Genomic DNA, 24,882 nt, shown 5'->3' on the forward strand with positions numbered 1-24,882 from the left:
CGATGGGAAGAACTATCCCCACTGGAAGATTAAGATGCAAGCACATATTATGGGGATTAGTTCGAGAGTGTGGGATATCGTAGAAGATTTTTTTATTTGTTTTAGATAAAGGATTGTCAATGGCCTCTATGACGAGGCATACACAGCCAAAAGAACAATATTTGAAAAAAACAGGAAGAGCACACCAAACTCTAGAAAGACACATAACTATTGGAAGCGATAGACATGCTTCCACCCTCCTTTAACTAAGTCAAGAGCAACTGTCTCAAGATGTCTGCTCAAGCTGGAGAAAGCATCCTTGGTGTGCACATCACGCTACAACTGAGCCCAGAACCGAAACCAGTATGTTCCTCTGAAGATGACCTTCAAAATCGAGTTAACTTTGATTTTGTTAAAAATAATATCATTGTGACATCTCCAAATCGCCCAACAAATAGCAGCAACCCCCACCCAGATGATATTACTAATCTTTTTAGATTGATTAGATAGCCAAAAATTAAACATATGGCATATTGATCTTGATGGCGTTAAACCAGTAGCATAAAAAATAATCCTCCAAACCATTCTTGCATAAGGACAATTCAGGAAAAGATGTTGTATAGTCTCATTACTATTACATCCACAACATTTTTTGCTTCCTGTCCAATTCTTCATAGCAAGATTATCCATAGTTAAAAGTATCCCCCTTTGAAGAAACCAGAGAAAAATCTTAATCTTTAGAGGAATCTTTAATTTCCAGATCAGCTTATGTCTTGTAACATCCCGAAAATCCACAAAATAAATCACGCGCTAAGTTATTTTCAAAATTATTTTTTCGTCGTTGAGCTCGAGATCCTCCTAAAGCCCTAAACCCTAGATTCCGGAAACTTTTCCCTGTCCCGAACACCCGATGTCCCATCTTCTTTTTCCCGCTCCGCGCGACGCGCTGCGTGTCGCCCGACAACGCGCCCGTGGCCGACCAGCCCGCGGTCGCCGCCGCGGATTTCGCTGGCACGCGCACGATCTCTCTACTCTCTCCCTCTTTCCCTTTTTCTTTTCATTTTTTCCATTTTCCTTTTTCTTTTCCATTTTCTCTTTTCTTTTCTTTTCTTTTCTTTTCTTTTCTTTTGCCTCCCTCCTCCCTTCTCCTTCTCCCTCCTCTGCCCCGCTCCCGCGCGCCCCCCGAACGCCGCTCACCGCCGCGCCCTGCCCAGCCGCGCGCCTTGCCTCCTGCACGTGCGCCCCACCCTGTGCGACCCCACGCACGGCTCGCGCACGCGCACGCGCACGCTGCTGCCCTGCCCTCGCCGTGCAGGCCGCTGCTACGCGCACAAACTCGCCGATCCGCTCGGTGCCGCCCGCGCGCAAGCGCTCGCAACTGTCTCCCCTGCCCGGCCCCGCGCACAGGATCCGCGTGCCCAAGATGCCCGCCGCGCTGCTCGACGCGTCTCGTCACCTGCTCCGCCGCGCACGCCGAGCCTCCTCGCCACCTTGACGCGCGCGTACGCCATGCGACGCGCGCCGCTCGTCGGCAACCCCGGTACCGCTCGCCACTGCCCCCGACCCCGCCCACGTGCGCACGCCGCGCGCCGCGCGCCTCCTGTCGCCTAGCAATAGCACCGCCCTGTGCCCGCCCTCGCCGTCGGCCGCGCACATGCGTGCCCTGCTCGCCCCGCCTCGCCGCTCGCGTCGTTCCGCTCGACGCCGGCCCGCTCCACGTGCTCGACGACATCCTCGACGTCCACGCCACCGCCCTCTGCACGCCCATCCTCGCAGCCGCTACATGCCATCACCTCCACAGCACCGCGACTGGCCCCATCACCATTAAAGGTGCTCCGCACTGCCCGCCGGGTCGCCACCGCCGCACACCCCCATCTCCACCGCCTCGGCCGCCTATAAAAGGGACCGAGGAGCACCCCGCTGCCTCCACATCCGCGCTCGCCTCCCCAAGCTCCCCTTCCTAGCTCTGCAGCGCCGCCGCACCAAGCTCCAGATGCCGCCACTGCCCGCTCTTGTTGTGCCGCCGCCTCGCTCCACCCCGGCTCGGGCTAGGTGGGGAATCACGCCACCTCGTCCCCCTCTTCCTTTCCCCTCTCCTCCCGGCCGCCGCCATAGCTCGGACCAGTCGGATTGACCGCCGCCGACGCCCTAGCGCCCCTCCCCTATTTCCCAGTCGAGAGGAAAGGGATGAAGGGCTGTTTTGCCCTTAAGCCCCTCCCCTTCCCTCTATTTCCTAAAGAGTTCTTTCCCCTTTTAACCATTTTGCAAAAGAAACCCCCTTTTTATTATATTTCAAAATAAACCCTTCCACCATATAAAACTAATTATAAATAAACCCCTACACCTTTTCAGTATGTCCCGGATATTTCTAGAAATTATGATCAAGCCCTTCCACTCTCAGAAATAATTACAAATAGGCCCTGAACTCTGATTTAACCCCTAAACCTTTATATAACCTCTCATTTCATGCGCCAAACGACCTCGGGTCGACCTAAAACTTTATCACGCCTCTCATAACATAGTTTTGTCCATGCCTTTTGGAAACCACCCAAAAATATTACTCCCAACTCCATATCTTAACTATTTCCAATTCGGGCTCAATGGTAAAACTTTTATTTCTGTTTCTTGATTGTGTGCATCTTTGTATGCGTCGTAGATCACAGTGTGAACGAGGGAGAACCCGTCGACAAGCAGTACTGTGAACAGGCAAACGAGGACTAGTTCCACGACCCCGAACCCGAAGGACAGTGCTTCGATCAGGACCTCCCCGAAGGCTTTGAAGGCGGCAAGTTCAATCCCATCCTTTGATGCATGCTTTTGTCCTAGTTTTTATAAACACAACCTATTGTCCTGTATTACATAATTGCATATGTTTTGCCTGCTGAAAACATGGTTGGATAGCCACCCCTTGATTTGTTATAACCATTCCTTGACCACCTAGATTAATGTCTGAATGTGTTGTTTGGACGTTAATCACTGCTAGAATGCTTAGGACCTCATACACAATAAAACTTGTTTATAAAGAAAATGTGTGTGTGTGTGTGTGGGAAGGGAAAATGTGGAATTTTCGAAACATGAGTTTAGACGGGATGGATGGCATTTCTATGTGATTTGCCGGTTGGTGTGCTCGTGCCTGTGTGGCATAGCAAGGAAGGGAGATATCCATCTTGTCACAACTAAGGACCGAGTTGGTGTGTCATCTCACCTAACTTCACTATCATGCAAACCACTTGACCGTTGAATGAGCAACGACTTAGCATGAACCCCACTAGTTAGTCTGATAGCCATCAGGAGGGCTGAGAGCAACGGGTGATCAAGGAGAAGGGATTAGCTCTGTGTGACTTATGCCCCAGTTACAACCTCTGTAATAGGTCAATGACCCCTTGTTGCATCTCGTGATGGCTAGTCAGGTCTAGCTAAGGTGGGTAATGGCTTTGTTGGGATCTGCACCGACACTAAGGTGATCGAGTTGCGGTACCCCGCTCGTGGGTAAAGTTGCACACCTCTGCAGAGTTAAGAACCTATTCGAATAGCCATGCCCACGGTACTGGGCGAGTTACGGTGTGGTCACATAACTAGTGTTTACTTTGGGATGGGTTGGCGTGAGTTGTGTTGGAAATGTGTCCGGCAGTTGTGCCGTGTGCTACGGCGGATGAGGAGTCCGGTAGCAGCTTAAAACTTGGATCCTGTGTGGATCAACACCTCGTGTTACTCGGTACAAGAAAACTGGTTTTGGAAAATACTTTCTTTCAAATGAACCCCTGCATAAAATATTGCTTTCCGCAAAACAAACCCTAGCCTTATCCTTGATTTACCCTATGCATTATATTCTGTTTATACCCCCTCCGTGGGTGTGATTGGACTTGCTGAGGACATTTGTACTCACCCCATTTCCTAATTTTTCAGAGGAAGATCCAGACTTTGTTCCAGAAGACGTCGAGTAGGGTACCGTCCTGCACCCAGCCTTGCCTGTGGATTAGGGTCACCCGCAGGAGATTCCGCATGACGCAAGACTCTGATGACTCCCTTTTTATAATTAATATCATTGTGTGGGTGTGGGTTGTAATCCTCGCGATAGTGGCGCTCCTCTACCCATTACCGCGTAGAGTTGTATGGTGATGAACCATCTGATGTAATAAATGTATCATCAGCCTCCTGGGACTGATATTAGTATCACATTTAAATCTTCTCTTATGAGGGGACGCTTCAGGTGGTATCAGAGCCGTAAGTTGGCCGTAGGACGTGACCCTAGGAGCGAAACCCGTTTTCAGGCCCTTTCACACTAGGACTTTTCTTTCTTTAATCCTTCTTTCACACATACACTCACCACTAGTTCTTGCCCTGTTCCAGATGGCTGACAATGGATGGATTGGCGGAATCTGTCACGCAGAGCCCGGCCTTCCTAAGTTATTGATACTCAGCCTGGAACGTATTGGAGTGGTGGACCCACCAGTGTACGTCTACCGAGAGTACGACTCCAAGGGCACTCTTCGGTGTGACGTGATGATTTTCGTGGGGAAGAGCACCCGCTACCCTGACGTGGACCCTTGGTTCATCTCCACCACTGGTTTTCGTTTCCCTGACACCTACCGGAAAGCCGCCCGTAAAGCCCTCTGACGTCTGCGTGTGATCTACAAGCACCATCTTCAGCAGACTCCCATGGGATTTTTCCCGCCTACTGAAGGAAGAGGACGCACATGGATTGCCCGGATGAGAGGACTTGGAAGAGAAGAAGAAGACCTAGAAGATACGGTCTCCCACCTATCCATCTATCTCACCGGCCTGGATGAGCTCTACCGCGAACAAGCGGCACAACTGAAGCAACAAGTCCACAGAGCAGAAAAGGCAACCCAAGAGCTGGATGAATAACGGACAAGAGCCGCACATGCCGAGTATTCCCTAGTCGCTCTCCAAGCCCAAATGCAAGAGTGTGAGGCAGAACTGGAAGAACAACAGACAAGAGCCGCATGCGCCGAGAATTCCCTAGCCGCTCTCCAAGCCCGAATGCAAGAATACGAGGCTCGCAGAGGAATAGGTGGGTGGATAGAGGAAGAAGAAGAAGAACCCGAAGAAGCCCAATGGGATGTAGGCACTCAGACTGAAGAGGAAGAACCCGAAGAAACCCATTGGGATAAGGGTACTCAGACTGAAGATGATGTTATGTGTCAGTGTCTCCCATTGAAGAAGCGCCCTATCAGGATCGAGGGAGAATCCCCATGATAGAGTACCACCCCAAGCTAGAACCTTTGTCCTAATAATCATGTATCCATGAAGTCTGTATTCCACCATGTTGCAATAATAAATATCATCTACTCCCTTTGCGTACCCCAAATAATTGTGCAAGTTTATTCACCCTATATTTGTTTTCAGATGGCTGAGGAAGGATGGACCCAGGGCAATTGCCAAGCTGCACCTGGCTTCCCCAGCCTGTTGATCAACGCCCTGGAAAGCCTTGGCGTTATGGAACGCCCGAGGTACTACAGCAGAGAGTACGAGCACCATGGTACCCTCCGCTGCAGGGTGATCCTGGTCATCGCCAGGAGTGATCGCTACCCCGACATCCAGCCATGGCAAGTGACCGCTACAGGGTTTAGGCACCAAGACACCTATCCCTTAGCCGTTAGAAAGGCGCTCCGTTACCTGTGCTAGATTTTTGAAAGACACCTCGCCTCCACACCAATGAGGTTCTTTCCGCCGGCCATCAGAACCCCAGTTTGGGAAGCACGCATGAGAAGTCTGGAACGGCGCCGCCATGAAGAAGATCCTCTATACCAAGTGGCCACTTACCTAGCTGCCTTGGATCAGCTCTAGACGAGCAAGCCAATATTCTGAGGGAGCATACCCATCGAGCCGAGCAAGCAGAGCTCGCGGTAAGACTGCAACAGATACGAGCAGCCCAAGCCGAGGCAAGAGCCGCCGCCGCGGTCAACAATGAAGCAGTTGCTCAGGAGAGCCTTAGGCAAGCCCGAGACCGGTGTATGCAAGAATGGACCAGGAATGGAACCCCAGTTCCGGCAATTGGGGAAGACCAAGTTCTACTCGGGACACCCGTCATAGGATGGGGACCACTCGTGATAACCCCACAAGCCCCACCCGAGAATCCCAAAGGGTCTACTGCCATCAGTGAAGGAGAAGCTGCTATGCAACCCCTGGAAAATGGAAACCCAGAGGACGGCGAGCAAGGACTACTCGCACACTCCGCCCCGGAAGAAGGCTCTCCCCGCGAGTAGAATGCCCGACGCCGCTCTAGTGTTGCACCCTCCTAGCCCCACTGGTTTAAGTTGTAATCTTAAGTGTGACCCTATACCCGGACGTGTAGTACGCGTTTTAGTTGTGTCCTCGTGTTGTACCCTCCCTTGCAGTAATAAAGTTGTTTGTGCTTGTTGTTTGCCATGTTTGTGTGCTTGTTAGTTGTGTGCTTATCGGCAGAAGATAGATTCTGCCTTTTTAAAAGTATGAATTAAACAACTTAAACATCACTTAATCCCAATCTCACAAAAAATCTACCCAATTTACAGATGGCTTCCCGAAGCGTTACGAGGGCCTCCCGCATTCGGAACCCTGCAGTCGCTGGACAGAACCCTCCCCAGGATGAACAGGAAGTGAGCCAGAACCGAGGAGAAAATCAAGGCGAAGTGCAACTAACACCACCACCACCCCTCGGGGACCTGGCACAGATAATCCACAATCAGACCCTCATACTGGAAACACTGGCCAATGCCCTTGTCAACAAGCGGCCACGAGAGCAAACCATGAACGACAAGCTGACAGCTTTTCTGAGAACCAAGCCGCCCACTTTTGCCAGATCCAGCAACCCCTTGGATGTAGACGACTGGCTTCGCGTGATCCAGAGGAAGCTCGAGCCGTTTGAATGTCAGGACCGAGACAAAGTCCTTCTGACAGCACACCAACTCATCGGGACTGCCTTAGCCTGGTGGGAAAACTACTGTGCCGCCGTCGAGGATGCCTCCACCATCACCTGGAAGGAATTTGTGAAGGAATTCCGCCGATATCATATCCCCTCGGCCACCATGAAGCGCAAAGTGGATGAGTTCCGCGCACTACAGTAAGGAAGCATGTCGGTGGAAGAGTACACCCATCAGTTCATGGAGTTGGCCCGATATGCCCCAGAAGAAGTGAATGACGATGAGAAGAAGCAGGATATGTTCAAGAAAGGATTAAACCCAGAACTCCGGACCTTGCTTACTCCACAAATCTACCCGGATTTCAACACCCTGATGAACAAGGCTATTCTTAAAGAAAGGGACAAAATTGATGAAAGGAAGGATAACAAGCGCAAGTTTCTGGAAAGCAAGTCCCGCCAGCAAGATCGCTTCCAGAAACCAAGAAGCTTCAGCTACACTACACCAAGGTATCAGGCCCCAATGCAGTATAGGACTCAATCTCAGGTGACAGGCCCACAAGCCCCTAACACACAGCTCAGGAGCCAGAACACCATGAGGGACCCGCAGAGCAATGCAAGCCAGTCACCACCAACAACAGCAATGCTAGGGTCTGTTTCAACTGCCGAGAGACAGGGCATTTCATTGCCAACTGCCCATATGCCAAGAACAAGCCAGCTACATCAGCCTTCTCCAATACAGTGAATGGACCAAGGCCAGTTCTGTCAGATGCTAACCGAGTGCCCATCCACAACAACAATAACACCAACAACAACAGTCACCAGATGAGGCAACCCCAGCAGTCATTTGGACGAGCCCGCGTCAACCACATCAATGCGCAGGAAGCTCAAGGAGCTCAGGGTGTAGTGCTCGGTGAGTACCTAGTCAACTCAGCTCTTGCAACAGTACTATTTGATTCTGGAGCATCACACTCGTTCATATCCTCGAGTTTTGTGGAAAAGCACAATATACCTATAGTACTACTAAAAACACCCCTATTAACCCGGACGCCTGGAGGTGACATCAAGTGTCAACTAGGTTGTCTACGAGTAAGGATCAATTTAAGTGGGGTATAATTTTTAGCAGACTTAGTAGTATTTAAGTCTAAAGGAATAGACGTGATCCTTGGAATGGACTGGTTAAGCCGACACAATGGCCTCATAGGTTGTACGGACACCTGACAAACCCGGAAGGAGTACGAGTGACCTGCCATACCCGGGTAAGTGGATCGGACCCAATGGTGTTTAGCATGGAAGCCAAGTCCTTAGAAGAAGTCACAGTAGTAAATGAGTACCCATATGTTTTCCCGGAGGAACTCCCTGGAATGCCACCAGATAGGGATATAGAGTTTGTCATCGACCTTGTCCCTGGAACCGCCCCTATAGCCAAGAGACCCTATAGGATGGCAGCCTCCGAATTGGCAGAATTAAAGAAGCAACTGGAAGAGTTACAATGAATTGGCTTCATCAGACCAAGCTCATCGCCTTGGGGAGCCCCAGTCCTATTTGTCAAGAAGAAGGATGGGAGTATGAGGTTGTGTGTAGATTACCGGGCACTGAACGAAGTTACCATCAAGAATAAGTCCCGCCTTCCCAGGATTGATGACCTTTTCGATCAAGTAAAAGGAGCCAAGTACTTCTCCAAGATTGATCTAAGGTCAGGATATTTTCAGCTTAAGATCAGAGAAAGTGATATTCCAAAGACAGCTTTTGTCACCCGCTACGGACAGTTTGAATTCACTGTAATGTCCTTTGGACTCACAAATGCTCCTGCTTATTTCATGAACCTAATGAACAAGATATTTATGGATGAGTTAGATAAGTTTGTCGTAGTCTTCATCGACGACATACTTGTTTACTCGAAGAGTGTCCAGAAGCACGAGCAACATTTGAGAGTAGTTTTGGAAAAATTAAGAGTACACAGGTTATATGCCAAATTTAGCAAATGTGAATTCTGGCTGGAGAAAGTAGCTTTCCTTGGTCATATTCTGACCGCGGAAGGAGTAGCAGTGGACCCCGAGAAGGTCGAAGCAGTCTCCAACTGGCAGCAACCGACCAACATCAGTGAGATCAGAAGTTTTCTTGGATTAGCTGGATATTATCGGGGATTCATTGAAGGATTTTCCAGGATAGCCCGGCCCATGACAGAGGTGCTCAAGAAGGAGAAGAAATTCAACTGGATAGAGTCATGTGAGAGGAGTTTTCAAGAATTGATAAATAGGTTGACGACCGCCCTAGTGCTGACCCTACCGGACATTCATCGGGATTTTGTCATCTATTGTGATGCATCCCGACAAGGATTGGTTTGTGTACTCATGCAAGACGGGAAAGTCGTTGCATATGCTTCCCGTCAACTCAGACCTCATGAGCAGAATTATCCAACCCATGATTTGGAATTGGCAGCCGTGGTGCATGCCCTTAAGATTTGGAGACACTATTTGATTGGGAATAAGTGTGAGATTTACACCGACCACAAGAGTTTGAAGTATATATTCACCCAGCCAGATTTGAATTTGAGGCAAAGAAGGTGGTTAGAACTGGTTAAGGATTATAATGTGGAAATTCATTACCACCCTGGCAAGGCTAACGTGGTAGCTGATGCCCTAAGCCAGAAATCCTATGGACCCAATGATGAGCATCTGCAAGAGGAAATGGCACGATTGAATGTGCATATTGTCCCTCGAGGCTCCAGCCACATGCTAAACGTCCAATCCACACTAGAGGACAGAATCAGAAAGGCCCAAGGTTCGGATAAGGATTTAATGGAGATCCGCAAACATACTGGAGAAAACAAGGCACCGGATTTTAGAGTGGATGATGAGGGAACCTTATGGTATAAAGATAGAAATTGTGTGCCCCGGAAAGGAGACCTCCGACAAATAATTATGGACGAGGTTCATAACTCGGCATATTCCATTCACCCAGGATCCACCAAGATGTATATGGACTTAAGACAAAATTATTGGTGGAATGGAATGAAGGCGGATATTGCACGATTTGTCGCCTATTGTGATACTTGTCAAAGGATCAAGGCCGAACACCAGAAGCCAGCAGGATTGTTGCAACCCCTACCTATCCCGGTTTGAAAATGGGATGAGATAGGAATGGACATCGTTGTGGGTTTGCCCAAAACACAGAAAGGACACGACTCCATATGGGTAATAGTGGACCGACTTACTAAATCAACCCATTTCAAACCCGTATGAACCAACTACGGCGGGGAAAAGCTAGCCAAGCTCTATGTGGAAAACATAGTAAAATTGCATGGTGTGCCTAGCAGAATTGTTTCAGATAGAGGGACCCAGTTCACCTCTAGGTTTTGGAAAAGTCTACATAAAGCAATGGGCACCAAGTTGGATTTCAGCTCCGCTTATCACCCACAGACGGATGGCCAGACAGAAAGAGTGAATCAGATTATGGAGGATATGTTGAGAGCATGTGTCCTTGCCTATGGCAAAGATTGGGAGCAGAGTTTACCCTATGCCGAGTTTTCATACAACAACAGCTACCAAGCAAGCTTGGGCATGTCACCGTTCGAAGCTCTCTACGGAAGTAAATGCAGAACTCCTCTAATATGGTCAGAAGTTGGAGAACGTGCCCTAGTCGGGCCCGCACTTATAAAGGAAGCGGAAGAAAGAGTTGCCGAGATTAGAGAAAAGCTGAAAGTAGCCCAATCTCGACAGAAGAGCTACGCGGACAAGAAAAGACGGGAAATAAGTTTCAACCCAGGAGATTTCGTTTATCTCAAGGTGTCACCCATTCGAGTAACCCGAAGATTTCAGGTACAAGGAAAGTTGGCCCCTCGGTACATTGGACCGTATCGAGTTCTGAAGAAAGTCGGAGCAGTAGCGTACCGTCTGGAGCTACCAGAAGAAATGTCGGATATACACCCGGTGTTTCATGTCTCGCAATTAAGAAGATGTTTGGGGGTACCCGAGGCAGAACACGTGCCAATAGAAGCAATAGATCTGCAGACAGACTTGCGATATCAAGAGATACCGGTCAAGATTCTGGACACTGTCACCAGGAGGACAAGAAACTCCGAAGTACGGATTTGCAGAGTCTAGTGGAGTAGGCATGGAGTAGAAGAGGCGACATGGGAACGTGAAGATGCTCTGAAGAAAGAATTCCCCCATCTGTTTAGGAGCCAGCCGAATCTCGAGGACGAGATTCATTTTAAGTGGGGTAGGTTTGTAACATCCCGAAAATCCACAAAATAAATCACGCACTAAGTTATTTTCAAAATTATTTTTTCGTCATTGAGCTCGAGATCCTCCTAAAGCCCTAAACCCTAGATTCCGGAAACTTTTCCCTGTCCCGAACAGCCGATGTCCCATATTCTTTTTCCTGATCCACGCGCCACTGCGGATTTCGCTGGCACGCGCACGATCTCTCTACTCTCTCCCTCTTTCCCTTTTTCTTTTCATTTTTTTCCGTTTTTCTTTTTCTTTTCCAATTTCTCTTTTCTTTTCTTTTCTTTTCTTTTTCCTCCCTCCTCCCTCCTCCTTCTCCCTCCTCTGCCCCACTCCCGCCCCCCCCGAACACCGCTCGCCGCCGCGCCCTGCCCAGCCGCGCGCCTTGCCTCCTGCATGTGCGCCCCGCCCTGGCCGACCCCACGCACGGCTCGCTTACGCGCACGCGCACGCTGCTGCCCTGCCCTCGCCGTGCAGGCCACTGCTACACGCACAAGCTCGCCGCCCCGCTCGGCGCCGTCCGCGCGTACGCGCTCGCAACCGCCTCCCCTACCCGGCCCCGCGAAAGCATTCTGCGTGCCCAGGACGCCCGCTGCGCCGCTCGCCGCTGCTCGACGCATCTCGTCACCTGCTCCGCCGCGCACGCCGAGCCTCCTCGCCGCCTTGACGCGCGTGTACGCCACGCTACGCGCGCCGCTCGCCGGCCGCCCCGGTCCATCTCGCCAGTGCCCCGACCCCGCCCACGTGTGCAAGCCGCGCGCCGCCCGTCGCCTAGCAACAGCATCGCCCTATGCCCGCCCTCGCCGCTCGCGTCGCTCCGCTCGATGCCGGCCCGCTCCACGTGCTTGACGACGTCCTCGACGCCCACGCCACCGCCCTCTGCACGCCCGTCCTCGCAGCCGCTACACGCCATCACCTCCACAGCACCGCGACCGGCCCCATTGCCATTAAAGGTGCTCTGCACCGCCTGCCGGGTCACCACCGCCACACACCCCCATCTCCACCGCCTCGGCCACCTATAAAAGGGACTAAGGAGCACCCTGTTGCCTCCACATCCACGCTCGCCTCCCCAAGCTCCCCTTCCTAGCTCTAGAGCCCCGCTGCACCGAGCTCCAGAGGCCGCCACCGCCCGCTCTCGTCATCCCGCTGCCTCGCACCTCCCCGGCTCGAGCTAGGTGGGGAATCACGCCACCTCGTCCCCCTCTTCCTTTCCCCTCTCCTCCCGGCCGCCGCCATCGCTCGGACCGGCCGGATTGATCGCCGCCGACGCCCTAGCGCCCCTCCCCTGTTTGCCGGTCGAGAGGAAGGGGATGAAGGGCTATTTTGCCCTTAAGCCCCTCCCCTTCCCTCTATTTCCTAAAGAGTTCTTTCCCCTTTTAACCATTTTGCAAAAGAAACCCCCTTTTTATTATATTCCAAAATAAACCCTTCCACCATATAAAACTAATTATAAATAAACCCCTACACCTTTTTAGTATGTCCCGAATATTTCTAGAAATTATGATCAAGCCCTTCCACTCTCAGAAATAATTACAAATAGGCCCCTGAACTCTGATTTAACCCCTAAACCTTTATATAACCTATCATTTCATGCGCCAAACAACCTCGGGTCGACCTAAAACTTTATCACGCTCTCATAACATAGTTTTGTCCATGCCTTTTGGAAACCACCCAAAAATATTTCTCCGAACTCCATATCTTAACTATTTCCGATTCGGACTCAACGATAAAACTTTTATTTCTGTTTCTTGATTGTGTGCATGTTTGTACGCGTCGTAGATCACGGTGTGAACGAGGGAGAACCCGTCGACAAGCAGTACTGTAAACAAGCGAACGAGGACTAGTACCACGACCCCGAACCCGAAGGACAGTGCTTCGATTATGACCTCCCCGAAGGCTTTGAAGACGGCAAGTTCAATCCCATCCTTTGATGCATGCTTTTGTCCTAGTTTTTATAAACACAACCTATTGGCATGTTTTACAAAATTGCATATGTTTTGCCTACTGAAAACATGGTTGGATAGCCACCCCTTGATTTGTTATAACCATTCCTTGACCACCTAGATTAATGTCTGAATGTGTTGTTTGGACGTTAATCACTGCTAGCATGCTTAGGACCTCATACACAATACAACTTGTTTTATAAAGAAAATGTGTGTGTGTGTGTGGGAAGCGAAGATGTGGAATTTTCAAAACATGACTTTAGACGGGATGGATGGCATTTCTGTGTGATTTGCCGGTTGGTGTGCTCGTGCCTGTGTAGCAGAGCAAGGAAGCGAGATATCCATCTTGTCACAACTAAGGACCGAGTTGGTGTGTCATCTCACCTAACTCCACTATCATGCAAACCACTCGACCGTTGAATGGGCAACGGCTTAGCATAAACCCCACTAGTTAGTCTGATAGCCATCAGGAGGGCTGAGAGCAACGGGTGATCAAGGAGAAGGGATTAGCTCTGTGTGACTTATGCCCCGGTTACAACCTCTGTGATAGGTCAATGACCCCTTGGTGCATCCCATGATGGCTAGTCAGGTCTAGCTAAGGTGGGTAATGGCTTTGTTGGGATATGCACCGACACTAAGGTGATCGAGTTGCGGTACCCCGCTTGTGGGTAAAGTTGCATACCTCTGCAGAGTTAAGAACCTATTCGAATAGCCGTGCCCACGGTACTGGGCGAGTGACGGTGTGGTCACATAACTAGTGTTTACTTAGGGATGGGTTGGCGTGAGTTGTTTTGGAAATGTGTCCGGCAGTTGTGCCGTGTGCTATGGCGGATGAGGAGTCTGGTTGTAACACCCAGTTTATAAAAAGACATAAACCGAGCAATCATATACATGCCAGGATCAAGTCACACGTATATACAACAGAATGAACAATATATCACAGCACATATCACGTAAAAAGGATATAATAAAGCGAGTACGAATGTTATTTATTACATTAATGACAAAATGTCTGATACAGCGGAAACGTAAAGTACAAGTACGAAACTCGGAAGCTGGGCGCCACAGGGACGTCGACTGGGAGACGAACGCCTAGAAGTCCTCGTACTCCTGGTAGCTCCAGCTGAACTCCCTCGCGTCGGCAGGAACTGAGCAGCAGTAGAGTGTCACCAAAAGAACAAGAGGAAAAAGTATAGAGGAAGCAAGGGTGAGTACACAACACGTACTCAATAAGTATAACACAAACTATGAGGCTCTAAGGTTGGCCGACTCAACTGCGTTAGCTTTTAAGTCTTGGCAAAATTTTATTAAAGCTAATTACTACAAGTTGATGAATTACCATAAACCCAGTTACATAGTGATTAATCAAAATTAATCATGATACTACTGAGAACCAAACCAAACCAACCACCCGGGGAAACCTCCCTAACCAAAGGAAGATAACCCCACTAATCAAAAGGAGGATCTGGGCCGCTCATGACCGTGAGCACGACTAGTATACCGGTTTTACACTCTTCAGAGGTTGCGCATCTTTACCCACAAGTCGTGAGCTACGCTAGTTGTTCATCACACTTTCTTAGGTGAGATGGCTAGCAAACTCACTACGAGGCCTTTACAAAGAATCTCGTTGGTAAGGAGTAACCGCGAGGGTTGGATCGGTGACTATGGAGCAGGTCTAGTGGGCGTCAAGAATACCATAGACGAGGCCACTCAGTACGAGGGCCATAGAAGCTTACCACCCTTGCCCCGCAGGTAAGTTACTCCAAACCAAAAAGACCTAATTATTACGCCAAGACCGTCCCATTCCAGTCTTGTGGTAGCGTTGTTGTCCCAGGTTGTCGCTCTATGAACCGGTCCTTATAGAGAGTTGCCAACCCTGCGGTAAGCACCGTGCTGGCCCCCTAAACCATGTTTCTAGCAAAACCATTTTATAACGAGACGTGAGCCCCTCAAACGGGCCACTCCCAGAATTAAGTTGCATATACCATTAATCAAATTAATTAAAAAAGACCAAGTGTGTTATAGCACAGCAACTTAGCACAACTAACCAAAATACAACCCAAGGGATATATATAAGATAATAAAGTGGCTAGGAAAATCCTTATAGGCATACAGTATTAAAATGCAGTATGAAAATGTATTTAAAATGATAGGTGTTGTTCATGTTATACTTGCCTTCCTCAAACTGTTCCTGCTGCTCAAACTGCTCAGAAGATGGCTCCTGGTATTGGTACTGAGGCTCCTCAGATGGATCGACGTCTACTCACGAACACATGGCCAAAAACAATACACAACATAAACATACATGCAAACAATAGCAAAAACTAAGAAATAGTACAACAATACATAAAAACAGCAAACAAAACTAAGCTATAACTATTCTACGCATTACAATGATCACGTGGACATAAAGAACGCCTAAAACGGAGCTAAAACGCAAAATTTAGGCTTAAAACAAGATCTAGGGGCTTAACTGTAAGAAAAACAAAGTTTCTGGGGGTTTTCTGCAAAAACCGAGGGCCTAAACATAATTATCCTATAGATCCAGGGGCTAACACGCAAAACTGCACATCCAGGGACAGTGGGTTCAATTTCTGGAGAGCTCAAGGTTTAAAACATAAAAGAAGGGGCTTAACTGGAATTACTTTTGAACTAGGATGGACTGCGGGTTGATTTCTAGAAAACCTAGGGGCTCTTTAGCAAAAGTGACAGGGCGAAGGGGTATGTTTAGATCTGATCCACTGAATCTCGATCCGGCAGCTTATATCTGATGGGCTTTGGATCTAATTGTGACCATTGGCCTCAGATCGGATGGCTCAGGGCCATCGCAGGCAATAGCGGCGGCGGAGCTCGTCGGGGAACCAATTCCCGCGGCGGCGCGCGGCAGGGTTTGCCGGAGTTCGGCGTTTCCAGGGTTCTCGGGCTCGGTTCAGGATGCGATTTGGCCAAAGAGCACGAGTGCGGGATGGGCGATCCACCTGGACACCTAAAACGGGGCTTTTGGGCTTGGACGGGGCTCGCCACGGCGAGGGGCGGGACTGCTCACCGGTGCTCACCGAGGCTCGGAAGCGAGCAGGAAGGCCGTGCAGCGGTGTCGGGTCGTTGACCGGCAGCGGCGCTCGACGGAGCTCGGGAACGGGGCTGCTGCAGGGCGTCTCCTGGATCCTGAACTCCACAGATCGGTTCGTGAAGATTCTGCGAGGGAGCCATGGGGGTCAGCAGGCACGGAGCGGCATCGGCGGCATGGGATTGTAGCAGTGGATGAGCTCACTGGCGGCAGGTCTCGGGCTGAAATCCGGCGAGGGTAAGGCTCGGGCCGGGGAAACACGAGCTCGTCAAGTCTCGTGGGCACTGGACGGAGCTTCTGCGGGGTTCTGGTGGGTTGTGGTGTAGCGGGGCGGTGGTTTCACAATGGCGCAGCGCACGGGGCACGGCGGAGCGGAACAGGGCAGCGGCGCTGGGGTTCTGGGCGGCGGCCGTAGATGGGAATGGGGCGCAGGAGGGTCCGCGGTCACCAAATAAAGGAACCCCGGGTCCCTGGGCGTGCGTGCCTGGCACTGTCGAGGCGGAGATCACGGCCGGGTGCTGCTCGGCGGGGAAAGCAGATCGCGCCAACTGCTCGGCATGATCCTGGGCTCGGGTATGGCTTCTAGAGGGTCGGGGCATGCTTAGGCTGATCGGTGGGCCTTGCGGGGTCGGGTGGTCCACGGGGCAGCGGCGGGGCGAGCTGAGCGGAGCAGCGCAGAGGAGTTCGGGCGGGGATCGCGGGAGGAGGAAGGAAGGAAGGTGATGACAGGTGGCCCCAGGCTGGCAGTGACAGGATGGCAACGGTGACGCGTGGGCGCTGGGCGACGGGGTCGACCACTGATGCGTGGGCCCGGGCGGGGGCAAAGGGAAGTGAGGTGCGGGCGACATGCGGTGTGGGGCTGGCAGGTCTGGCCCGCCTAGCAGTTGAGCGCGTCGCGCGGGAGCCTGCTGCGGCTACTGACTTGCGGGGCCGCGTTGACGGTGAGGCGCACGCTCGGGCGTGGAGGCGGGTCGATGCAGGCTAAGGCGCTGGGCTGCGGGGAAGGAAACGGGTCGGCGTAGGAAAGGGAGAACTGGGCCGGGGTTTTGGGACTGGGCTGGGATGTTGGGTTTTGCTATGGGTTTTCTTTTTCTATTTCCTATTTCCTATTTCAAACACTACTCAAACCTAATTGAATTCAAATTCAAATTTGAATTCAACCCTAGCACTCAAACAAATAAAAGAGATGCTCCAGCATGAATGCACAAACATTTTAACCCTATGATAAATTTTAATTACTTGAGGATCAAAATTAGATTAAATGCAAGTCTAAACACAATAAACCTTAGAAATTTAATTAAAGCCAATTAAATTTATTATTAAATAGGAAAATTAAATTAGGGTGTTACACTGGTAGCAGCTTAAAACTTGGATCTTGTGTGGATCAACCCCTCGTGTTACTCGGTACAAGAAAACTGGTTTTGGAAAATACTTTCTTTCAAATGAACCCCTGCATAAAATATTGCTTTCCGCAAAACAAACCCTAGCCTTATCCTTGATTTACCCTGTGCATTATATTCTGTTTATACCCCCTCCGTGGGTGTGGTTGGACTTGCTGAGTACGTTTGTACTCACCCCATTTCCTAATTTTTCAGAGGAAGATCCAGACTTTGTTCCAGAAGACGTCGAGTAGGGTACCGTCCTGCACCCAGCCTTGCCTGTGGATTAGGGTCACCCGCAGGAGATTCCGCATGGCGCAAGACTCTGATGACCCCCTTTTTATAATTAATATCATTGTGTGGGTGTGGGTTGTAATCCTCGCGATAGTGGCGCTCCTCTGCCCATTACCGCGTAGAGTTGTACGGTGATGAACCATCTGATGTAATAAATGTATCATCAGCCTCCTGGGACTGATGTTAGTATCACATTTAAGTCTTCTTTTATGAGGGGACGCTTCATATCTAAAAGGTGGTTGTCTATCTAAACAGTGCAAATACAAAGATCGAACAGTAAAAGACCCTGATTTGGTCAAATTCCATCTAAATGTATCCGACCCACCCACCAGTTGAACATGAGCAATCTGTGCTACAAGGTTTTGCCATTCAACCAGTTTGTTATCCACCAAAGCCCTCCTAAAATATAAATTGAGTGGCCTTGTGGCTAAAATACTGGCCACAGTCGCATGAGGATTCCTCACAACCTTGTAAAGTGATGGATATTTATCTTTGAATGACACTTGACCCTCCCATACATCGTCCCAGAACCTAGTTTTGCTCCCATCATTAATAGTGAAAGAGCCATTGGCAAAAACCTCATCTTTGATCTTCATAAGACCTCTCCGGAAATGAGAGTCATAAGGCTTTGCCTATACTTGCATGAGGGATTTGGACCCTTGATATTTGTTCATTAGTAAGCTTTGCCATATACCATTGGTATTAAGCAGATTAACTAACCATTTTGCCAGCAAGCATTTATTTTGCAGTTGCAGATTTAAGATGCCAAGTCCCCCTTGATCTTTAGGACGACATAAAATGTCCCATTTGGCAAGTCAAAATTTATGCTTATTCGACGAGCCTTGCCAAAAAAATCTCGATCTAAAATGGTCAAGATTTTTGAGTACCCCTTTTGGGATTTCAAAAAAGGACATCATAAACATGGGAAGGCTACTTAGTACCGAATTTAACAAGACCAAACGGCCCCCATAAGACAGGTACTTAGCTTTCCAACAAGATAGTTTTTTCTCAAAATATTCTTCAACCTTTCCCCACTCAGAATTGAGTAACTTGCGATGGTGCATTGGAATTCCCAAATATCTAAAAGGATATTCCCTAGCATTACAACCAAAGAGATCAGTGTAGAAGTCCTGCATCTCTTTAGCTTCCCCGTAGCAAAAAATTTCACTCTTGTGGAAGTTGATCTTTAACCCAGATAACTGTTCGAAAGCACAATGCAATAGTTTAAGATTTTTAGCTTGTTCCAGGTCATGATCAATGAAAATGATGGTGTCATCGGCATACTGTAGGATAGACAAACCATCATCCAAAAGGTTAGGTATGACTCCCCTTATTTGACCATCGCCTTTTGCCCTCTTAATGATGAGAGCCAGCATATCCGCAATGATGTTAAATAAAATGGGTGACATAGGATCTCCTTGACGGAGCCCTCTCTTAGTTTGGAAATATGGACCAATTTTGTCATTAACTTTGATCCCCACACTCCCACAAAAAATCATCCCTTCAACCCATATACACCACTTAGAAGAAAACCCTTTCATGCGTAGCGTTTGTTGAAGGAATGACCACTTTACTTTGTCATAGGCCTTTTCAAAGTCAATTTTAAAAATGACCCCATTTTGTTTTTTGGTATGCAGTTCATGGATAGTTTCATGTAAGATGACTACTCCTTCCATGATATTCCTGCCTGGCAAGAAAGCAGTCTGCATTGGCCCCACCACTGTTTGGGCAACATTGTTCAACCTATTCGTAGCTACTTTAGTAAAGATTTTGAAGCTAACATTGAGGACGCAGATAGGTCTATATTGTTGAACTTTTGTTGCCTCCTGAACTTTTGGAATTAGCATAATGATTCCAAAGTTCAGACTGAAGAGGTTCAAATCCTCGTTATGGAAGTCCGCAAAAAGGGCCAAAAGGTCATCCTTAATTACTTCCCAAAATACTTGATAGAATTCAGCCGGAAAGCCATCAGGGCCAGGGGCCTTGTTGTGTTCCATTTGGAAAACATCACTTTTCACCTCAGCCTCAGTGAATTCACTAGTGAGCATCTCATTATCCTCTTGTGTCACTTGTGGAATATCCTGAATTCGATCTTCCTCAAGTGTAATGTCTAAAGCATCCGGAGGCCCAAACAGGTCCTTATAGAACTGAGTGATATAGCTCTTAAGCTGGGCATCACCAATAACAACTCCTTGATCATTTTCAAGTTTATAGATATGTTGTTTTCGGTGTTTCCCATTAGCCACTAGATGGAAGAATCTTGTATTATCATCTCCCTCTAGAAGTGTTTTCACCTTTGCTCTCTCGTACCACTTTAATTCTTCCTCCCGCAAAAGAAGAACTAACCTCTCTTTTAGATAGTGTTTAAAATTAACCTCTTGATCTGAAAGAAAGTTAGTCTCAGCCTTCTTATCTAACTTCTCTAAAATAGCTAGAAGTCTCTTCTTTTCTTTTCTGTATGTCTCTGCTGTATGTTTGGCCTAGCCTCTAAGATGCTGTCTGAGCCTACGGATTTTATTCTGCCACCTCTCCAGAGAAGTACGTCAAGATGTTTTTGATTGCCAAATACTTGCAACCATATCATAGAAACCATCCCTAATCAACCATCCTCTCTCAAATTTAATAGGACATTGGCCAGAGTGGTGAGTGGATGCACCATTATTAAGAACCATAGGAGTATGATCTGAAATATCTCGATCTCTTGGTTCTACCGTTGATAGAGGGAATTTATCTTCCCAATCTGTACTAACTAGAACTCTATCAAGTTTCTCAAAAACCGGGTTGTCCCCAGGACCCGCCCATGTAAATTGGCGCCCGTACATAACAATTTCTTTGAGATCAAGAGAATCGATAACAGCATTGAACAAGTTTGGCCATTTAAAGTTAAACACCCTGGAGCTCTTATCATCCGGGCATCTCATAATATTGAAGTCTCCTCCAATTAAATACGGAAGAGTCTCCTTTGAGCATGTGTTTGCCAATTCGACCAAAAAGTCCTGCTTGTTTTGATATTGTGCTGGGCCATAGACCGTATATAGCACAAATTTGAAGCCATAATTTTTGCACCGCAAGATAAATTTCACATAGAAATCTCCCTCTGCAATGGCTCCAATATCGAAAACCTGCAGATCCACCCCTAGTGGGATGCCTCCCGATCGACCATGAGGGGCCATACTATGACAAAGGAAGTCCCGACCCGCACATAAGTTATTTAAAATGCGATCTGGAAAAGCATCCCTACCAGTCTCGGAAAGAGCTATGAAACTGATTTGCTCTTCCTTAACTAAATCTGACAAAAATCTGTGCTTAGCCAAGTCTCCCAGACCTCTGCTATTCCAGAAAACCTCTTTCATTTGATCACAATTTTGCAAGGGGTTTTTGGTTTTTTTGGGACTTTGCCATTTTTATAAATTCTGGCAGTATTAGTCCTTTTCTTCCGACGGACCGAAGAAAGATTGATAATATGATCCGACTCCAGGTCTTGCAGGTCCTCATTTAGATTACCACAAGCGTGGCTGAGAACTGCTTCAAGCCTAGCATCCCTTTCATCCTCACTCTCAACTAGTAATTTATTCGATTTTAAATTACCTTTTTTCTTATTAGCAAGAACCACCAGCCTATCTATTTCTAGATTTTTTATTTTGACAGAAGAAGCTTTAACAATTTCATCAGTCTGGCCTAATTTGAAACCTACCCTACCTAGGTTTGAAATAACATGCGAATCTGAAAAGCTGGTAAAAGATGTACCTTGTTCAAGGTTCTTTTTTTGCAGCCACACACGCAGTTTTGTGTAGGGTGTGTTCATCCGCCTTGTCCTTATTCCTGATGCTTCTTCTGATGTTGGTGTTCTTGAGCGGATCAGTTGCAGCTGGTACCGGCTTGGGGATGACGACAGGCGCCAGACCCCCACCCGCGAGTGAAGGAGAGGCGGGGGTCGCCTGGCCCACCCCCGTGGTCGAAGAGGAAGTAGGGAGCTCCTGTCTCCCACCCGGCAGAGAAGAGTGGATGGGGGCGCCCCCGGCCGAAGTGTAGGATGCGAACGCCAGGCCCGCACCCGCCGAGTGTAGCGATGGGGTGGCTGCCCCAGGGGACTCCACCCATCCTCAGCGTCTTCAACAGATAGGTCGCCATCCGCAAGTAACGGGACAGCAACCAAGGCACCCTCCACCTCGTTATGTTCCTGCACAACAAAGCTAGAAGTAGCGGCGGGTGGACTCCCATCACTATGGTCAAAATCATTAGCAACACCACTCTCCTGGGACCTTGCCAGCATATCTTGGAACCTCACGTATTCCTCCCCTGTTGGCGGGGAATAAGGTCTATCCTCGCCATTCGCCTCCACCATGACCTTAACACTGATTTCCTCCAGTAACCTTTCACAAGTTTTGTCAAGGACCTCATCAAATAAGGCTGCTTCTTGCTGAGAAATACCCATGGTTGATTTACCAGTTCGTTGATTATTAGGTGCCTCAGGCTGTGGAGCAGCATCCTGAGGGGCATCCGTCATGTGGTGGTCACCATTACCGTCCAACCCGCGATGCGAGTCATCATTAAAGCCGTTGCCCGCATCGTCACCCAGTAAGTCATCATCCTCTGGATTAAAAGGATCATCAACTACCACTTCGTCCACTTTGAAGTAGACACGATAAATGCTCCTGTTGACGCAGATATTTGCCATCTTTGGAATTTCTTTGACATCAAACACAGCCACCAGAATGCGGACCTCACCAGTAAGACGAAGGTGATTCATATCCACCTTCTGAGTGGCACCGACCACTGACCCCACAGACCATAGGGGTAAAAAAGCACAGAGCGGTGTAGGAACATTCGTAACAGAAAGCCAAACTTGGTCCAGCACCTTGATGGGCTTGATTTCTGAATCGAACTCCTCGAAAATGAGAACTCCCTCCTTGTTCTTGGTGGTGACAGTACGAATCGCCACCATACGATCCAGCTCAATCTTAGAAGGAAAAGGCACTAGAAAAGCCTTATCACCATGCTCCTGCACAGACTAGTCCCAACGAACCGGAATAATCCTTGCCAACTCAGACTTAAGCAACTCCACTGACACTGCACCCTCCTCCACTGTGATCAAAGCAGAAGTATTTGCACTTGCCAAAGGAACAGTGTGAAAAGGTCTACCCGCCTGAATACAGAAGAAACCTAGCCCATCTAAAGCAGCTCCACAGTAAGAAATAGATGGCTTAGGCCCTCTGAGTTGCGGGCACTTGCTCGTGTAGTGGTCCTCCACACAAATCGTGCACTCTAGCTTGAAATTTGCCTCATCCTTGCGCTTCCTCTTCTGCTTGATCTGCTGAGGACAATCCGCCCGTTCAGCTGCATCACCGGTGGGATCGATGTACGCAGCACCACCAGTCTGAACTTCATCCACAGTCGGAGCACCCCGACCCCTGCCACGCCCCCTTGGCCGCGACCATGACGTGGATTAGGGTTGCCAACAAGGATCGTTGTGGATTGATGCACCCCTCGTCCGCCAAAGCCGCCACCTCTGTTGCCCTGAGGACCACCAGGGCCACCGCCGGGTGTGCTTTGGTCGCCTGCCCCGCCTCCCACTGGGTGCCCTGCCCCCATACCTCCAGCCGGCGGAGGAGCATGACCGCAGCCAGGGATGCCACGGCCCTGCGGATGGCGGCCAGGTGCAGCACCCCTCCCACGCGCGCGCTGGCCAGGGAATTGATCACCATAGCGAGCTCCTTGACCCCCAGCCATGGCAGTGGTGGCGTAGGACTTCCGTAGGGGCGAGGACTTCCGTAGAGGCAATCCAAGGAGGAGGATTGGTTTGACCAGAGACCGAGTAGGCCGAACCAGCGAGGGCTCAAGCCTAGGCCCAGACACGGTGGAAATTCTGGGCCCACTCCGCTCCAAACCCAATCGGGAGACCGGTGCGTTTGAATTTTGGAGTGGCGTGAATTTAGGATCGGCGCCCACCCTCGCCAACGATCTGCCGCCGGCCGCCGCCAAGGCCGGAAGGAGGACGTCGCCCAGGGTCTTCGCCGGAGAGACCCTCCTAGGCGGCAGAGGACCTTTCCACACCTTCTTCCACGGTGGCAGTGTGGGAAGAGACGTCGCCGACTGAGAACCCGGCTTGGATTGCCGGGTGAAAGGCGAAGTCGACAAAACCGGCTTGGCATGCTGGGATGGTGGCGTTTTCGACGAACTCGGCTTGGATTTCCGGGATGGTGGCGACGTCGACGAAAATGAAGCCCCCGGACAAGGAGCACCAGTAGCTGTAGTCGTAGCACGTCGCCCCGAGGAAAGCAGCTCGACATCTCCAAGTTCTTCACACTCAGAATCTGAATCCGACGCCCAAAATTTCCCCATGCCCGAACTTAGATTAGCGCAAGAGAGAAGCGTGATCTCCTCATTAGCACGCTAGAGCATGTAGCGATCTTTGGTTGGATCAGAGGTTGCACCTTCATCCTTGGCTGTGCGCTGGCGCAGCGCAAGACGGACGGAGGGAGTGAGCTTGAACTGATGCGGCATGGGCCACCGACTCGCCGGAGCCGGCGGCCGAGAGGCCACCATCGAGCGCTAGGTCGCCGTATTGGTGAATATTTCATGAGAGGCCATCTCGCTAGTAAAACAAATGACTACGAGGTCTTGGCTGTAAGGGTTGGTCAAGAGCAAGTCGACCAACACAACGCCAATAGCTGAGCCTGTAGTGTCTTGTTCTCTAGTCTCAAGGATTGTGAGTTTGAGCGTGTATCAGATTGCTCCACAGCTCGAGAGATTTGGCAGAGGCTAGCTGCTTACCATGAGGGAACCCCACAAGTCAAGAACCGCCTCTATGAAACCCACAAGAGAGAGTATGAGAGCCTTGTGCAGCTTGAGGGAGAGAGCATCGACTCCTTGTTCGCCCGAGCTCATTCGATCATCAACAAGATGAAGGCGAATAAGCCCACCATGGTCTTGGATGATCATGAGAGAGCTATCAAGCTCTTGTATGCTCTTGATCACAAGATCTGGGATGTCAAGGTGAATGCCATCCAGGAGTCAGCTACCTTGGACACCCTCACTATGGACGAGCTTTACAGCAAGCTCAAGTCCAGTGAGCTTGACACCCAGATCCAGGCAAAGCTCAGGAACCCCTCGGCGCCATCCATGG

General features: G+C 49.5%; 1 pseudogene; it reads right to left on the reverse strand.

Annotated features, from left to right (window-relative positions):
• Nucleotides 1–207: 207 nt before the first annotated feature.
• Nucleotides 208–23,461, reverse strand: LOC120662625 (annotated as a pseudogene).
• Between the last annotated feature and the right edge of the window lie 1,421 nt (nt 23,462–24,882).

Source organism: Panicum virgatum, chromosome 2N, assembly GCF_016808335.1.
Source record: "Panicum virgatum strain AP13 chromosome 2N, P.virgatum_v5, whole genome shotgun sequence".
In the NCBI taxonomy this organism is placed as follows: domain Eukaryota; kingdom Viridiplantae; phylum Streptophyta; class Magnoliopsida; order Poales; family Poaceae; genus Panicum; species Panicum virgatum.